General features: G+C 58.8%; 1 protein-coding gene and 1 long non-coding RNA gene across 6 annotated transcripts in view; one reads left to right on the top strand and one right to left on the bottom strand.

Moving 5' to 3' along the window:
- The window catches only part of dnaaf5 (dynein axonemal assembly factor 5), a 279409-nt gene that overhangs the window by 134133 nt on the left and 126945 nt on the right, over positions 1–18331 (top strand). The gene's annotated exons all lie outside the window — the stretch shown is intronic.
- Positions 697–18331, bottom strand: part of LOC147110811 (uncharacterized) — a 30035-nt gene continuing 12400 nt past the window's right edge. The window contains exon 3 of the long non-coding RNA XR_015080107.1: positions 697–908. This is a non-coding gene — a long non-coding RNA (uncharacterized LOC147110811). The remainder of the gene's footprint in view (positions 909–18331) is intronic.

The raw sequence follows: 18331 nt of genomic DNA on the forward strand, positions 1-18331 counted from the left end.
AGGACCTCACCCCGTTTTTTACCTATATCGTTGGTACCTATATGCACCACGACAACTGGCTGTTCACCCTCCCCCTCCAGAATGCCCTGCAGCTGCTCCGAGACATCCTTGATCCTTGCACCAGGGAGGCAACATACCATCCTGGGGTCTCGTTTGGGGCCGCAGAAATGCCTATCTATGCCCCTTACAATAGAATCCCCTATCACTAGCTCTCCCGCTCTTTTTCCTCCTGTCCTGTGCAGCAGGAGTACCCATGGTGCCAGGAAGTTGGCTGTTGCTGCCTTCCCCCGACAAGCCATCTCCATCAACAATATCCAAAGTGGTATATCTGTTTGAGAGGGGGATGGCCACAGGGGACCCCTGCACTACTTGGCTCCGCCTACTACTCTGCCTAGTGGTCACCCATTCCCTTCCTGCCTGTGCAGCCTTTACCTGCGGTGTGACCAACTCCCTAAACGCGCTATCCACGACGTCCTCAGCATCGCGAATGCTCTAGTATGTATCCATTCGCAGCTCCAGCGCCGCAATGCAGTCTGTCAGTAGCTGCAGCTGGATACACTTCCCGCACACGTGGTTGTCAGGGACACAGGAAGTGTCCCTGATTTCCCACATAGTGCAGGAGGAGCATGTCATGGCTCCACCTGCATTTTCAGAAATTTTTAGATTTGAGTTAAATATGGAGATGGAAGAGGAATTCAGTCCTGCACCATGACACAACAGGAACTGTGTGCTTAAAGATAGGCCCCAGACCATCATTTAGGTAGACCCGAGATGCCTTTTGTGTTTAATGGATCCTTTTACTTTGAGTATAAAAACCTTTCCTACCTGCAGAGTATGGCTCTTGTTGCTCGATGCAGATAAATTCCTTTCTTTCATATTTGGCACGAATCCACTGTTCCCGAAGCACTCTGAAAAGTAAGGAACCAGTGTCTGAGAACCTGCTGAGGACTTCATTGTTTAGCATAACTGGTAAAGAAGACAATAGTACAACAAACCTGGTTTCTACTTGCAGCAGATTTGCTGTGTTTGTATCTATCTATCCCTTTATAACTTGCATGTATTTCCTGGAGGGTTGGCGACTGGAAATTCCACCGTGTGTTATTCGAAAATGAACACTGGATGTGTTTCTACAAAACTGCTTTGTTGACTACTTAACCTTTTAAAATAAAGATAGCGAACAAAGTAACTTCATACAAACTCAGTTAGCATAATAGAAGCAGTAAGCCTCTACACATTAATACAGCCTAAGCACAAACATGCCAACTCCTGCCCTCTGCTGAAACCGCTCAGTGCAGCCTCACTGTTGACCCGGCAGTTGGGCCGAATGGCCTTTTTCTGTGCTGTACACTTGATGTAACTTAGCACTTATGTATTACATTATGAACCGTACTCCTTGGCTGACCTTCTAGGCTGGCTCCTGGACCTGACATGACCTACCACCATATTTCAGTCCTGTGTGCCACACCCACTCCCCAAACCTCTCTTCCTGCTCCCGCACCTGACCCAAATTGTGCGTTTCTTCAGCCCTACGACCCAGCTGCCACATTTCTTTGGCCCTATTAGCTCTGCTCCCCAACTCTCTTAGACAAACTCCCTGATCTGAAGCAGCCCATTTCTTCAGTCCTACCAGCCATTCCTACGCAGATCCCGACACCAACCCCTGTGTGAACCTTCGAAGGAGAAACAGAAGTGTTGCAGTTAACTCCTCAATCTGCCAGCTTTGCCAATTCGATACAGGTAAGATTCATTACTTTACAATGATTATACCCCTCCATTCCCTCAAAACTCCAACTTTCCAATTGTACCAATCCACATAAAGGAAAATGGGGTGGGGTGTATAAGGGGCGAGAGAGACCTGTGCCTTGGTTGACAGTGTCACCCACCTAAACCTACAGCAGGTGGACAGTTAACCAGAGCCCGCGTTCAACCATCGATGACATGAGAGAGCTGCCACCCATATAGCTTCCTACCAACACTAAGATCTTAGAGATTCCTCAACGTTACAGCAACAGAATGGTCTGGAAGCTCAGTGGTGGGGAGAGGTATTGGAAACAAACCATTGAATCTTATAAAGATTAAGAAACATCACACATCAGAAATCCATGCCTGGTCAAATATCTCAGGCATCAGCAGATACTGTAGCTGGAGTGTCTGCATGTTAAACAGCACACGTGCAGGACTGCAGTTCTTTAACTTTGGGTTGGTCGTGAGCTGTACCATAGGGTTGGGCCGCCGAGATACAGAAAGAACATTAACTGCACAGCAATATAAATGCTGACAGGAAATGATAATTACAACCGACATTGGCACAGTCAGACCCGTGAATGGTTCCAATCCCACAGCGGACGTTGGTTTGAGTTTCCTTTCAGCTGAGAGATACACCTGGTCAGCTGTACAGAGCGGTTTCAGCAGAGTGCAGGAGTGGACATGTTTGTGCTTCTCTGCTCCTATGTGCTTAGGCTGCACTAACATGCCATGCCTAGAGACTTCCTGCTTCGATTACGCTAGCTGAGTTCGCATGAAATTACTTCATTCACTATCTTTATTTTGAAAGGTTAAGTCATCAACAATGTAATTTTGTAGAAACACATCCAGCGGTCCTTTTCTAATATCACACGGTGGAATTTCTAGGTTTAAGAAAGAGATAAAATAGGTTATGAACATTGTCGCTGATCGCTGGTATTCTTCAAAAATTCTTTGTGACAACCATGAAAGAAACTGTTGAGCAACGTACTCCCAGGGGAATGTCGGAACGTACAGGACTGAGAGAGTCCATTTCAGTCCGGAACATAGGAATTACCCAACCTTCTACCATAACGGTAATCATACGATACAATGATAATGGAGTTGTTGACCAATCACAGCAATCAATCTCTATCATTGAGTCTCCAACAGACCCAGACATGAGGTGAGGGAAACCCCCAGTGATGGAGAGCTTTGGGAACCATAGGTCCACAGTCACCTGTTCCTCTGAGCACACTACACTCACCACACGTCATGTCCTAAGTTACTCATATGCTGTGTCCCAAAATGTTATTTACTGAAAGAAAGTTCAACTGGTTAATCCCAAAGTTTAAACGTACAATACGCTGCTTTATGTCTCATACTACCTCCACCACTTTCTCTGCCAAACATTTAATTGTCCCTTTAATGTGCTGACACTATCCATCTCCACCGCATGGCTAGAAGGCTGCTCCATGCATTCAACACCTTCTGTGTACAGCAGTGCAATCTAACTTGTCTTCCGGGCATAAGCCTGGCTCTCTAGCCGTAGAACTTGTCCAACACGAGGACAATTTATCTACGCCCCTTCAAATCTTGAATATCTCTAAGTTCTCATGCACCGCAAAGAGCGCCCTGTGAAGAGCGCCCCCCGAACAGCGCCCTGTGAAGAGCGCCCCCTGAACAGCGCCCTTGAAGAGCGTCCTGTGAAGAGCGCCCCGTGAAGAGCACCCTGTGAAGAGCGCACCTCGCTCAACTTCCCACACAATGGTTTTGCAGATGAGATGTTGAAAAGCTTGGGGCTGTGAAGACCACGAGAGATTTAATAAAACTGGTCTCTTTTTCTCAAACTCTTCATTGACCTGATGTGGCCGGGGTTTAAAAACTGGTGAAGCAAATGGACTGCAGGTGTGGCACTGTCTAAAAGCCAAGGCTCAGGTTGAGAGTTGGTCTACATCACTTAGCCACATGGAAATAATTATCAAAAAATAAAATCACTGCCCAGCACTAGACAAAAGCAGCGTTCTGTGCAGTATCTCGCCACCCAAGTTGTGGTCTTGTTTCTAATGAACACACTTCAGAATTAAGTTCAAAAATTTGTACATTGACGAGTCTAGCAATGCTGAACTTGGCACTGTGTCTCACATAATACATCCAAAACATCGCAAAACATTACTGAGCTTTACAGCAATAATATAAAACCATGACTGTTTCCCCAGACAGAACAATGTATAATAAACAATTCTCTACCACTTCCTCTTTCAACACTCCCGTCTCTCAGCAGTGTTTCATTCTGTAATGAAACCCAGTCCCATGCTAATCAGATACAGATGGTGAGCCGCAAAGCACCCACATTAGGCCTCATCCAATTTACCAGGCCTCACACTGAACAATTCCTGTCAGGAAATGCTTTACTGCAAGATAACGCATTTCACATGGAGCAGCGCATGTTCCAAATAATTAAACAACATGACACAATTGAAATACATTTCAGACCAGCCCCCACACACCCACACACACCACACGTACCCTATCCCACGCACCCAAACCCACACACGCACCGCACACATGCACCCCACCCCACACACGCATCCCACACACGCATCCCACCCCACATCCCACACACGCATCCCACCCCACACACGCACCCCACACATGCACCACACACACGCTCCCCACTCCAAACACCCCACCCCACACACGCATCCCACACACGCACACCACCCCACACACGCACCCCACACATGCACCCCACCCCACACGCACACCACACACGCACCACACACGCACCCCACCACGCACCACACACATGCTCCCCACCCCAAACACCCCACACACGCACCCCACCCCACCCCCAGCCCCACCCCATGCACGCACCCCACCCCACGCACGCACCCCACCCCACGCACGCACCCCACCCCACACACCCCATCCCACCTACCCCACCCCACACACCCCACCCCACACTTCCCACCCCACTCCACGCACACACCCAACCCCACACACCCCACCCCACGCACGCACCCCACCCCACACACCCCACCCCACTCCACGCACACACCCCACCCCACACCCCACCCCACGCACACACCCCACCCCACCCCACACACGCACCCCACGCACGCACCCCACCCCACACCCCACCCCACCCCACACCCCACACACACACCCCACTCCACACACCCCACCCCACCACACACATGCACCCCACCCCACACACCCCACCCCACACACCCCACCCCACACCACACACGCACCCCACCCCACACACCCCACCCCATGCACTCCACCCCACCCCACCCCACACACCCCACCCCACGCACCCCACCCAACACACCCGCCCCACCCCACCCCACACACCCCAACCCACCCCACCCCACCCCACACACCCACCCCACCCCACACACCCCTCCTCACCCGACACATGCACCCCACACACCCCACCCCACGCACGCCACCCCACCCCACCCCACGCACCCCACACCCCATACACGCACCCCACCCCACACACCCCACCCCACCCCAAAACCCACACCACCCCACACACCCCATACATGCACCCCACCCCACCCCACCCCAAACCCCACCCCACCCCACACACCCCACCCCACGCACCCCACCCAACACACCCACCCCACCCCAACCCACACACACCACCCCACACACCCACCCCACCCCACCCCGCACACCCACCCCACCCGACCCCACACACCCCACCCCACGTATCCCACCCAACACACCCACCCCACGCACCCCACCCCACCCCACGCACCCCACCCCATACATGCACCCCATACACCCCACCCCACACATGCACCCCACCCCACCCCACCGCACCCCACACCCCACACACGCACCCCACCCCACCCCACACACCTCACCCCACCCCACCCCAAACCCCACCCCACCCCACACACCCCACACATGCACCCCACCCCACACACCCCACCCCACGCCAAACCCCACCCCACACACCCCACCCCACCCCAAACCCCACCCCACCCCACACACCCCACACACGCACCCCACCCCAAACCCCAAACCCCACCCCACACACCCCACCCCACCCCAAACCCCACCCCACACACCCCACCCCACCCCAAACCCCACCCCACCCCACACACGCACCGCACCCCACACACCCCAACCCACCCGAAACCACACCCCACACCCCACACACACACCCCACCCCACACCCCACACACGCACCCCACCCCACCCCACACCCCACACACACACCCCACCCCACACCCCACACACGCACCCCACCCCACCCCACACCCCACACACACACCGCACCCCACACACAGACCCCACCCCACACACGCACCCCACCCCACACACTCCCCACACCCTCTTGATGAGCAAGGGTCACAAACTGATGCTATCTACGTTTAGGAGCAAGGATGACCACCATCTAAAGACCCTGCCTTTCTACAGTGCTTTTCACAACCTCAGGACATCACAAAGGGCTTTACAGCCAATGAAGTACTTTTTGGAGTGTGGTCACTGTTGTAATGTAGGAAACACAGCAGCCAATTTCCGCACAGAAAGCTCCCACAAACAACAATGTGATAAATGACCAGGTAATCTGTTTTTTTAGTGATGTTGATTGAAGGATAAATATTGACCAGGACACCAGGTCCTCTTCGAAATAGTGGCTGTGGAATCTTTTATGTCCACCTGAAAGAGCAGACGGTGCCTCGGTTTAACGTCTAATCTGACAGACGGCACCTCAGACAGTGCAGCACTCCCTCAGAACTGACCGTCCGACAGTGCAGCACTCCCTCAGTACTGACCCTCCGACAGTGCAGCACTCCCTCAGTACTGACCCTCCGACAATGCAGCTCACCCTCAGTAATGACCCTCTGACAGTGCAGCGCTCCCTCAGTACTGATCCTCCGACAGTGCGGCGCTCTCTCAGTACTGACCCTCTGACAGTGCAGCATTTCCTCAGTACTGCCCCTCCGACAGTGCAGTGTTCCCTCAGTACTGACCCTCCGACAGTGCAGCGTTCCCTCAGTACTGCCCCTCCTACAGTGCAGCGCTCCCTCAGTAACGACCCCCCGACAGTGCAGCTCTCCCTCAATACTGACCCTCCGACAGTGCAGAGCTCCCTCAGTACTGACCCTCTGACAGTGCCGCGCTCCCTCAGTACTGACCCTCCGACAGTGCAGCACTCCCTCAGAACTGACCCTCCGACAGTGGAGCGTTCCCTCAGTACTGCCCCTCCGACAGTGCAGCGCTCCCTCAGTACTGCCCATCCGACAGTGCGGCGCTCCCTCAGTACTGCCCCTCTGACAGTGCGGCGCTCCCTCAATATTGCCCCTCCGACAGTGCAGCGCTCCCTCAGTACTGCCCCTCCGACAGTGCAGCGCTCCCTCAGTACTGACCCTCCGACAGTGCAGCGCTCCCTCAGAACTGCCCGTCCGAAAGTGCAGCGCTCCCTCAGTACTGACCCTCCGACAGTGCAGCGCTCCCTCAGAACTGCCCCTCCAACAGTGCAGCGCTCCCTCTGTACTGCCCATCCAACAGTGCAGCGCTCCCTCAGTACTGACCCTCCGACTGTGCAGCACTCCCTCAGTACTGACCCTGCGACAGTGCAGCACTTTCTCAGTACTGCCCCATGGACAGTGCAGAGCTCCCTCATACTGCCCCTCCCACAGTGCAGCGCTCCCTCAGTACTGACCCTCCGACAGTGTTGCGCTCCCTCAGTACTGACCCTCCGAAAGTGCAGCATTTCTTCACTACTGCCCCTCCGACAGTGCGGTGCTCCCTCAGTACTGACACGCCGACAGTGCGGCGCTCCCTCAGTAATGACCCTCTGAAAGTGCGGCGCTCCCTCAGTACTGAGCCTCCATCAGTGCAGCACTCCCTCTGCACTGCCCCTCCGACAGTGCAGCGCTCCCTCAGTACTGACCCTCCGACAGTGCAGCGCTCCCTCAGTACTGCCCCTGCCGACAGTGCAGCGCATCCTCAGTACTGCCCCTCCGACAGTGCAGCGCTCCATCAGTACTGCACCTCCAACAGTGCAGCGCTCCCTCAGTACTCCCCATTCGACAGTGCGGCGCTCCCTCAGTACTGCCCCTCCGACAGTGCAGCGCTCCCTCAGAACTGCCCCTCCAACAGTGCAGCGCTCCCTCTATACTGCCCATCCAACAGTGCAGCGCTCCCTCAGTACTGCCCCTCCGACAGTGCGGCGCTTCCTCAGTACTGACCCTCCGACAGTGCAGCGCTCTCTCAGTACTGACCCTCCAACAGTGCAGAGCACTCTCAGGACTGAACCTCCGACAGTGCAGTGCTCCCTCAGTACTGACCCTCCAACAGTGCAGCGCTCCCTCAGTGCTGCCCCTCCGACAGTGCAGCATTTTCTCAGTACTGCCCCTCCGTCAGTGCAGTGCTCCCTTAGTACTGACCCTCCGACGGTGCAGCGCTCCCTCAGTACTGACCCCCCGACAGTGCAGTGCGCCCTCAGTATTGACCCTCTGACAATGTGGCTCTCCCTCAGTACTGACCCTCCAACAGTGCAGCGTCCCTCAGTACTGCCCCTCCGACAGTGCGGCGCTCCCTCAGTACTGCCCCTCCGACAGTGCAGCGCGCCCTCAGTACTGCCCCTCCGACAGTGCTGTGCTCCCTCAGTACTGACCCTCCGACAGTGCAGCGCTCCCTCAGAACTGACCGTCCGACAGTGCAGCGCTCCCTCAGTATTGCCCCTCCGACAGTGCAGCGCTCCCTCAGTACTGACCCTCCGACTGTGCAGCACTCCCTCAGTACTGATCCTGCGACAGTGCAGCACTTTCTCAGTACTGCCCCATGGACAGTGCAGAGCTCCCTCATACTGCCCCTCCCACAGTGCAGCGCTCCCTCAGTACTGACCCTCTGACAGTGTGGCGCTCCCTCAGTACTGACCCTCCGAAAGTGCAGCATTTCTTCACTACTGCCCCTCCGACAGTGCGGTGCTCCCTCAGTACTGACACGCCGACAGTGCAGAGCTCCCTCAGTACTGACCCTCTGACAGTGCCGCGCTCCCTCAGTACTGACCCTACGACAGTGCAGCACTCCCTCAGAACTGACCCTCCGACAGTGGAGCGTTCCCTCAGTACTGCCCCTCCGACAGTGCAGCGCTCCCTCAGTACTGCCCATCCGACAGTGCGGCGCTCCCTCAGTACTGCCCCTCCGACAGTGCGGCGCTCCCTCAATATTGCCCCTCCGACAGTGCAGCGCTCCCTCAGTACTGCCCCTCCGACAGTGCAGCGCTCCCTCAGTACTGACCCTCCGACAGTGCAGCGCTCCCTCAGAACTGCCCGTCCGAAAGTGCAGCGCTCCCTCAGTACTGACCGTCCGACAGTGCAGCGCTCCCTCAGTATTGCCCCTCCGACAGTGCAGCGCTCCCTCAGTACTGACCCTCCGACTGTGCAGCACTCCCTCAGTACTGACCCTGCGACAGTGCAGCACTTTCTCAGTACTGCCCCATGGACAGTGCAGCGCTCCCTCAGTATTGCCCCTCCCACAGTGCAGCGCTCCCTCAGTACTGACCCTCCGACAGTGTGGCGCTCCCTCAGTACTGACCCTCCGAAAGTACAGCATTTCTTCACAACTGCCCCTCCGACAGTGCGGTGCTCCCTCAGTACTGACACGCCGACAGTGTGGCGCTCCCTCAGTAATGACCCTCTGACAGTGCGGCGCTCCCTCAGTACTGACCCTCCATCAGTGCAGCACTCCCGCTGCACTGCCCCTCCGACAGTGCAGCGCTCCCTCAGTACTGACCCTCCGACAGTGCAGCGCTCCCTCAGTACTGCCCCTGCCGACAGTGCAGCGCCCCCTCAGTACTGCCCCTCCGACAGTGCAGTGCTCCATCAGTACTGCACCTCCAACAGTGCAGCGCTCCCTCAGTACTCCCCATTCGACAGTGCGGCGCTCCCTCAGTACTGCCCCTCCGACAGTGCAGCGCTCCCTCAGAACTGCCCCTCCAACAGTGCAGCGCTCCCTCTATACTGCCCATCCAACAGTGCAGCGCTCCCTCAGTACTGCCCCTCCGACAGTGCGGCGCTTCCTCAGTACTGACCCTCTGACAGTGCAGCATTTCCTCACTACTGCTCCTCCGACAGTGCAGAGCTTCCTCAGTACTGACCCTCCGACAGTGCAGCGCTCCCTCAGTACTGACCCTCCGACAGTGCACAGCACTCTCAGTACTGAACCTCTGACAGTGCAGCGCTCCCTCAGTACTGACCCTCCGACAGTGCAGCGCTCCCTCAGTACTGCCCCTCTGACAGTGCAGCATTTCCTCACTACTGCTCCTCCGACAGTGCAGAGCTTCCTCAGTACTGACACTCCGACAGTGCAGCGTCCCTCAGTACTGACCCGCCGACAGTGCGGCGCTCCCTCAGTACTGCCCCTCTGACAGTGCAGCGCTCCCTCAGAACTGACCCTCCGACAGTGCAGCGCACCCTCAGAACTGCCCCTCCAACAGTGCAGCGCTCCCTCAGTACTACCCATCCGACAGTGCAGCTCTCCCTCAGTACTGTCCCTCCGACAGTGCAGCGCTCCCTCAGAACTGCCCCTCCAACAGTGCAGCGCTCCCTCAGTACTACCCATCCGACAGTGCGGCGCTCCCTCAGTACAGCACCTCCGACAGTGCAGCGTCCCTCAGAACTGACCCTCCGACAGTGCAGCGCACCCTCAGTACTGCCCCTCCGACAGTGCAGCGCTCCCTCAGAACTGCCCCTCCAACAGTGCAGCGCTCCCTCAGTACTACCCATCCGACAGTGCAGCTTTCCCTCAGTACTGAGCCTCCAACAGTGCAGCGTCCCTCAGTACTGACCCTCCGACAGTGCAGCGCTCCCTCAGAACTGACCCTCGGACAATGCAGTGCACCGTCAGTACCGCCCCGCCGACAGTGCAGCGCTCCATCAGTACTGCACCTCCAACAGTGCAGCAGTCCCTCAGTACTACCCATTCGACAGTGCGGCGCTCCCTCAGTACTGCCCCCGCCGACAGTGCAGCGCTCCCTCAGTCCTGCCCCTCTGACAGTGCAGCTCTCCCTCAGAACTGACCTTCCGACATTGCAGCGCACCCTGAGTACTGCCCCTCCGACAGTGCAGCGCTCCCTCAGAACTGCCCATCCAACAGTGCGGCGCTCCCTCAGTACTGCCCCTCTGACAGTGCGGCGCTCCCTCAATATTGCCCCTCCGACAGTGCAGCGCTCCCTCAGTACTGCCCCTCCGACAGTGCAGCGCTCCCTCAGTACTGACCCTCCGACAGTGCAGCGCTCCCTCAGAACTGCCCGTCCGAAAGTGCAGCGCTCCCTCAGTACTGACCCTCCGACAGTGCAGCGCTCCCTCAGAACTGCCCCTCCAACAGTGCAGCGCTCCCTCTGTACTGCCCATCCAACAGTGCAGCGCTCCCTCAGTACTGACCCTCCGACTGTGCAGCACTCCCTCAGTACTGACCCTGCGACAGTGCAGCACTTTCTCAGTACTGCCCCATGGACAGTGCAGAGCTCCCTCATACTGCCCCTCCCACAGTGCAGCGCTCCCTCAGTACTGACCCTCCGACAGTGTTGCGCTCCCTCAGTACTGACCCTCCGAAAGTGCAGCATTTCTTCACTACTGCCCCTCCGACAGTGCGGTGCTCCCTCAGTACTGACACGCCGACAGTGCGGCGCTCCCTCAGTAATGACCCTCTGAAAGTGCGGCGCTCCCTCAGTACTGACCCTCCATCAGTGCAGCACTCCCTCAGTACTGCCCCTGCCGACAGTGCAGCGCACCCTCAGTACTGCCCCTCCGACAGTGCAGCGCTCCATCAGTACTGCACCTCCAACAGTGCAGCGCTCCCTCAGTACTCCCCATTCGACAGTGCGGCGCTCCCTCAGTACTGCCCCTCCGACAGTGCAGCGCTCCCTCAGAACTGCCCCTCCAACAGTGCAGCGCTCCCTCTATACTGCCCATCCAACAGTGCAGCGCTCCCTCAGTACTGCCCCTCCGACAGTGCGGCGCTTCCTCAGTACTGACCCTCCGACAGTGCAGCGCTCTCTCAGTACTGACCCTCCGACAGTGCAGAGCACTCTCAGGACTGAACCTCCGACAGTGCAGTGCTCCCTCAGTACTGACCCTCCAACAGTGCAGCGCTCCCTCAGTGCTGCCCCTCCGACAGTGCAGCATTTTCTCAGTACTGCCCCTCCGTCAGTGCAGTGCTCCCTTAGTACTGACCCTCCGACGGTGCAGCGCTCCCTCAGTACTGACCCCCCGACAGTGCAGTGCGCCCTCAGTATTGACCCTCTGACAATGTGGCTCTCCCTCAGTACTGACCCTCCAACAGTGCAGCGTCCCTCAGTACTGCCCCTCCGACAGTGCGGCGCTCCCTCAGTACTGCCCCTCCGACAGTGCAGCGCGCCCTCAGTACTGCCCCTCCGACGGTGCTGTGCTCCCTCAGTACTGACCCTCCGACAGTGCAGCGCTCCCTCAGAACTGACCGTCCGACAGTGCAGCGCTCCCTCAGTATTGCCCCTCCGACAGTGCAGCGCTCCCTCAGTACTGACCCTCCGACTGTGCAGCACTCCCTCAGTACTGATCCTGCGACAGTGCAGCACTTTCTCAGTACTGCCCCATGGACAGTGCAGAGCTCCCTCATACTGCCCCTCCCACAGTGCAGCGCTCCCTCAGTACTGACCCTCTGACAGTGTGGCGCTCCCTCAGTACTGACCCTCCGAAAGTGCAGCATTTCTTCACTACTGCCCCTCCGACAGTGCGGTGATCCCTCAGTACTGACACGCCGACAGTGCAGAGCTCCCTCAGTACTGACCCTCTGACAGTGCCGCGCTCCCTCAGTACTGACCCTACGACAGTGCAGCACTCCCTCAGAACTGACCCTCCGACAGTGGAGCGTTCCCTCAGTACTGCCCCTCCGACAGTGCAGCGCTCCCTCAGTACTGCCCATCCGACAGTGCGGCGCTCCCTCAGTACTGCCCCTCCGACAGTGCGGCGCTCCCTCAATATTGCCCCTCCGACAGTGCAGCGCTCCCTCAGTACTGCCCCTCCGACAGTGCAGCGCTCCCTCAGTACTGACCCTCCGACAGTGCAGCGCTCCCTCAGAACTGCCCGTCTGAAAGTGCAGCGCTCCCTCAGTACTGACCGTCCGACAGTGCAGCGCTCCCTCAGTATTGCCCCTCCGACAGTGCAGCGCTCCCTCAGTACTGACCCTCCGACTGTGCAGCACTCCCTCAGTACTGACCCTGCGACAGTGCAGCACTTTCTCAGTACTGCCCCATGGACAGTGCAGAGCTCCCTCATACTGCCCCTCCCACAGTGCAGCGCTCCCTCAGTACTGACCCTCCGACAGTGTGGCGCTCCCTCAGTACTGACCCTCCGAAAGTACAGCATTTCTTCACAACTGCCCCTCCGACAGTGCGGTGCTCCCTCAGTACTGACACGCCGACAGTGTGGCGCTCCCTCAGTAATGACCCTCTGACAGTGCGGCGCTCCCTCAGTACTGACCCTCCATCAGTGCAGCACTCCCTCTGCACTGCCCCTCCGACAGTGCAGCGCTCCCTCAGTACTGACCCTCCGACAGTGCAGCGCTCCCTCAGTACTGCCCCTGCCGACAGTGCAGCGCACCCTCAGTACTGCCCCTCCGACAGTGCAGTGCTCCATCAGTACTGCACCTCCAACAGTGCAGCGCTCCCTCAGTACTCCCCATTCGACAGTGCGGCGTTCCCTCAGTACTGCCCCTCCGACAGTGCAGCGCTCCCTCAGAACTGCCCCTCCAACAGTGCAGCGCTCCCTCTATACTGCCCATCCAACAGTGCAGCGCTCCCTCAGTACTGCCCCTCCGACAGTGCGGCGCTTCCTCAGTACTGACCCTCTGACAGTGCAGCATTTCCTCACTACTGCTCCTCCGACAGTGCAGAGCTTCCTCAGTACTGACACTCCGACAGTGCAGCGCTCCCTCAGTACTGCCCCTGCCGACAGTGTGGTGCACCCTCAGTACTGCCTCTCTGATAGTGCAGCGCTCCCTTAGAACTGACCCTCCGACAGTGCAGCGCACCCTCAGTACTGCCCCTCCGACAGTGCGGCACTCCCTCAGTACTGACCCTCCGACAGTGCAGCGCTCCCTCAGTACTGACCCTCCGACAGTGCACAGCACTCTCAGTACTGAACCTCTGACAGTCCAGCGCTCCCTCAGTACTGACCCTCCGACAGTGCAGCGCTCCCTCAGTACTGCCCCTCTGACAGTGCAGCATTTCCTCACTACTGCTCCTCCGACAGTGCAGAGCTTCCTCAGTACTGACACTCCGACAGTGCAGCGTCCCTCAGTACTGACCCGCCGACAGTGCGGCGCTCCCTCAGTACTGCCCCTCTGACAGTGCAGCGCTCCCTCAGAACTGACCCTCCGACAGTGCAGCGCACCCTCAGAACTGCCCCTCCAACAGTGCAGCGCTCCCTCAGTACTACCCATCCGACAGTGCAGCTCTCCCTCAGTACTGTCCCTCCGACAGTGCAGCGCTCCCTCAGAACTGCCCCTCCAACAGTGCAGCGCTCCCTCAGTACTACCCATCCGACAGTGCGGCGCTCCCTCAGTACAGCACCTCCGACAGTGCAGCGTCCCTCAGAACTGACCCTCCGACAGTGCAGCGCACCCTCAGTACTGCCCCTCCGACAGTGCAGCGCTCCCTCAGAACTGCCCCTCCAACAGTGCAGTGCTCCCTCAGTACTACCCATCCGACAGTGCAGCTTTCCCTCAGTACTGAGCCTCCAACAGTGCAGCGTCCCTCAGTACTGACCCTCCGACAGTGCAGCGCTCCCTCAGAACTGACCCTCGGACAATGCAGTGCACCGTCAGTACCGCCCCGCCGACAGTGCAGCGCTCCATCAGTACTGCACCTCCAACAGTGCAGCAGTCCCTCAGTACTACCCATTCGACAGTGCGGCGCTCCCTCAGTACTGCCCCTCCGACAGTGCAGCACTCCCTCAGTACTGCCCCCGCCGACAGTGCAGCGCTCCCTCAGTCCTGCCCCTCTGACAGTGCAGCTCTCCCTCAGAACTGACCTTCCGACATTGCAGCGCACCCTGAGTACTGCCCCTCCGACAGTGCAGCGCTCCCTCAGAACTGCCCATCCAACAGTGCAGCGCTCCCTCTGTACTGCCCATCCGGCAGTGCGGCGCTCCCTCAGTACTGCCCCTCCGACAGTGCAGCGCTCCATCAGTACCGCCCCGCCGACAGTGCAGCGCTCCCTCAGTACTACCCATTTGACAGTGCGGCGCTCCCTCAGTACTGCCCCCGCCGACAGTGCGGTGCTCCCTCTGTACTGCCCCTCTGATAGTGCAGCGCTCCCTCAGAACTGACCCTCGACAGTGCAGCGCACCCTCAGTACTGCCCCTCCGACAGTGCAGCGCTCCCTCAGCACTGACCCTCTGACAGAGCAGTGCTCCCTCAGAACTGATCCTCGGAGAGTGCAGCGCTCCGTCAGTACCGCCCCGCCAACAGTGCAGCGCTCCATCAGAACTGCACCTCCAACAGTGCGGCGCCCCCTCAGTACTACCCATTCGACAGTGCGGCGCTCCCTCAGTACTGCCCCCGCCGACAGTGCGGTGCTCCCTCTGTACTGCCCCCCTGATAGTGCAGCGCTCCCTCAGAACTGACCCTCCGACAGTGCAGCGCACCCTCAGTACTGCCCCTCTGACAGTGCAGCGCTCCCTCAGCACTGACCCTCTGACACTGCAGCGCTCCCTCAGAACTGATCCTCGGACAGTACAGTGCTCCGTCAGTACTGCCCCACCGACAGTGCAGCGCTCCATCAGTACTGCACCTCCAACAGTGCAGCGCTCCCTCAGTACTACCCATTTGACAGTGCGGCGCTCCCTCAGTACTGCCCCCGCCGACAGTGCGGTGCTCCCTCTGTACTGCCCCTCGGATAGTGCAGCGCTCCCTCAGAACTGACCCTCGACAGTGCAGCGCACCCTCAGTACTGCCCCTCCAACAGTGCAGCGCTCCCTCAGCACTGACCCTCTGACAGTGCAGCGCTCCCTCAGAACTGATCCTCGGACAGTGCAGCGCTCCGTCAGTACTGCCCCGCCGACAGTGCAGCGCTCCATCAGTACTGCACCTCCAACAGTGCAGCGCTCCCTCAGTACTACCCATTCGACAGTGCGGCGCTCCCTCAGTACTGCCCCTCCGACAGTGCGGCACTCCCTCAGTACTGCCCCTCCGACAGTGCAGCGCTCCCTCAGTACTGCACCTGCCGACAGTGCAGCGCTCCCTCAGTATTGCCCCTCCGACAGTGCAGCGCTCCCTCAGTACTGACCCTCCGACTGTGCAGCACTCCCTCAGTACTGACCCTGCGACAGTGCAGCACTTTCTCAGTACTGCCCCATGGACAGTGCAGAGCTCCCTCATACTGCCCCTCCCACAGTGCAGCGCTCCCTCAGTACTGACCCTCCGACAGTGTGGCGCTCCCTCAGTACTGACCCTCCGAAAGTACAGCATTTCTTCACTACTGCCCCTCCGACAGTGCGGTGCTCCCTCAGTACTGACACGCCGACAGTGTGGCGCTCCCTCAGTAATGACCCTCTGACAGTGCGGCGCTCCCTCAGTACTGACCCTCCATCAGTGCAGCACTCCCTCTGCACTGCCCCTCCGACAGTGCAGCGCTCCCTCAGTACTGACCCTCCGACAGTGCAGCGCTCCCTCAGTACTGCCCCTGCCGACAGTGCAGCGCACCCTCAGTACTGCCCCTCCGACAGTGCAGTGCTCCATCAGTACTGCACCTCCAACAGTGCAGCGCTCCCTCAGTACTCCCCATTCGACAGTGCGGCGCTCCCTCAGTACTGCCCCTCCGACAGTGCAGCGCTCCCTCAGAACTGCCCCTCCAACAGTGCAGCGCTCCCTCTATACTGCCCATCCAACAGTGCAGCGCTCCCTCAGTACTGCCCCTCCGACAGTGCGGCGCTTCCTCAGTACTGACCCTCCAACAGTGCAGCGCTCTCTCAGTACTGACCCTCCGACAGTGCAGAGCACTCTCAGGACTGAACCTCCGACAGTGCAGTGCTCCCTCAGTACTGACCCTCCAACAGTGCAGCGCTCCCTCAGTGCTGCCCCTCCGACAGTGCAGCATTTTCTCAGTACTGCCCCTCCGTCAGTGCAGTGCTCTCTTAGTACTGACCCTCCGACAGTGCAGCGCTCCCTCAGTACTGACCCCCCGACAGTGCAGTGCTCCCTCAGTATTGACCCTCTGACAATGTGGCTCTCCCTCAGTACTGACCCTCCAACAGTGCAGCGTCCCTCAGTACTGCCCCTCCGACAGTGCGGCGCTCCCTCAGTACTGCCCCTCCGACAGTGCAGCGCGCCCTCAGTACTGCCCCTCCGACAGTGCTGTGCTCCCTCAGTACTGACCCTCCGACAGTGCAGCGCTCCCTCAGAACTGACCGTCCGACAGTGCAGCGCTCCCTCAGTATTGCCCCTCCGACAGTGCAGCGCTCCCTCAGTACTGACCCTCCGACTGTGCAGCACTCCCTCAGTACTGACCCTGCGACAGTGCAGCACTTTCTCAGTACTGCCCCATGGACAGTGCAGAGCTCCCTCATACTGCCCCTCCCACAGTGCAGCGCTCCCTCAGTACTGACCCTCCGACAGTGTGGCGCTCCCTCAGTACTGACCCTCCGAAAGTGCAGCATTTCTTCACTACTGCCCCTCCGACAGTGCGGTGCTCCCTCAGTACTGACACGCCGACAGTGCGGCGCTCCCTCAGTAATGACCCTCTGACAGTGCGGCGCTCCCTCAGTACTGACCCTCCATCAGTGCAGCACTCCCTCTGCACTGCCCCTCCGACAGTGCAGCGCTCCCTCAGTACTGACCCTCCGACAGTGCAGCGCTCCCTCAGCGCTGCCCCTGCCGACAGTGCAGCGCACCCTCAGTACTGCCCCTCCGACAGTGCAGCGCTCCATCAGTACTGCACCTCCAACAGTGCAGCGCTCCCTCAGTACTCCCCATTCGACAGTGCGGCGCTCCCTCAGTACTGCCCCTCCGACAGTGCAGCGCTCCCTCAGTACTGCCCCTGCCGACAGTGTGGTGCACCCTCAGTACTGCCTCTCTGATAGTGCAGCGCTCCCTTAGAACTGACCCTCCGACAGTGCAGCGCACCCTCAGTACTGCCCCTCCGACAGTGCGGCACTCCCTCAGTACTGACCCTCCGACAGTGCAGCGCTCCCTCAGTACTGACCCTCCGACAGTGCACAGCACTCTCAGTACTGAACCTCTGACAGTGCAGCGCTCCCTCAGTACTGACCCTCCGACAGTGCAGCGCTCCCTCAGTACTGCCCCTCTGACAGTGCAGCATTTCCTCACTACTGCTCCTCCGACAGTGCAGAGCTTCCTCAGTACTGACACTCCGACAGTGCAGCGTCCCTCAGTACTGACCCGCCGACAGTGCGGCGCTCCCTCAGTACTGCCCCTCTGACAGTGCAGCGCTCCCTCAGAACTGACCCTCCGACAGTGCAGCGCACCCTCAGAACTGCCCCTCCAACAGTGCAGCGCTCCCTCAGTACTACCCATCCGACAGTGCAGCTCTCCCTCAGTACTGTCCCTCCGACAGTGCAGCGCTCCCTCAGAACTGCCC

The sequence above is a fragment of the Somniosus microcephalus genome, chromosome 11, assembly GCF_052327205.1.
Source record: "Somniosus microcephalus isolate GS21.2 chromosome 11, FLI_Smic_1.0, whole genome shotgun sequence".
Lineage (NCBI taxonomy): Eukaryota > Metazoa > Chordata > Chondrichthyes > Squaliformes > Somniosidae > Somniosus > Somniosus microcephalus.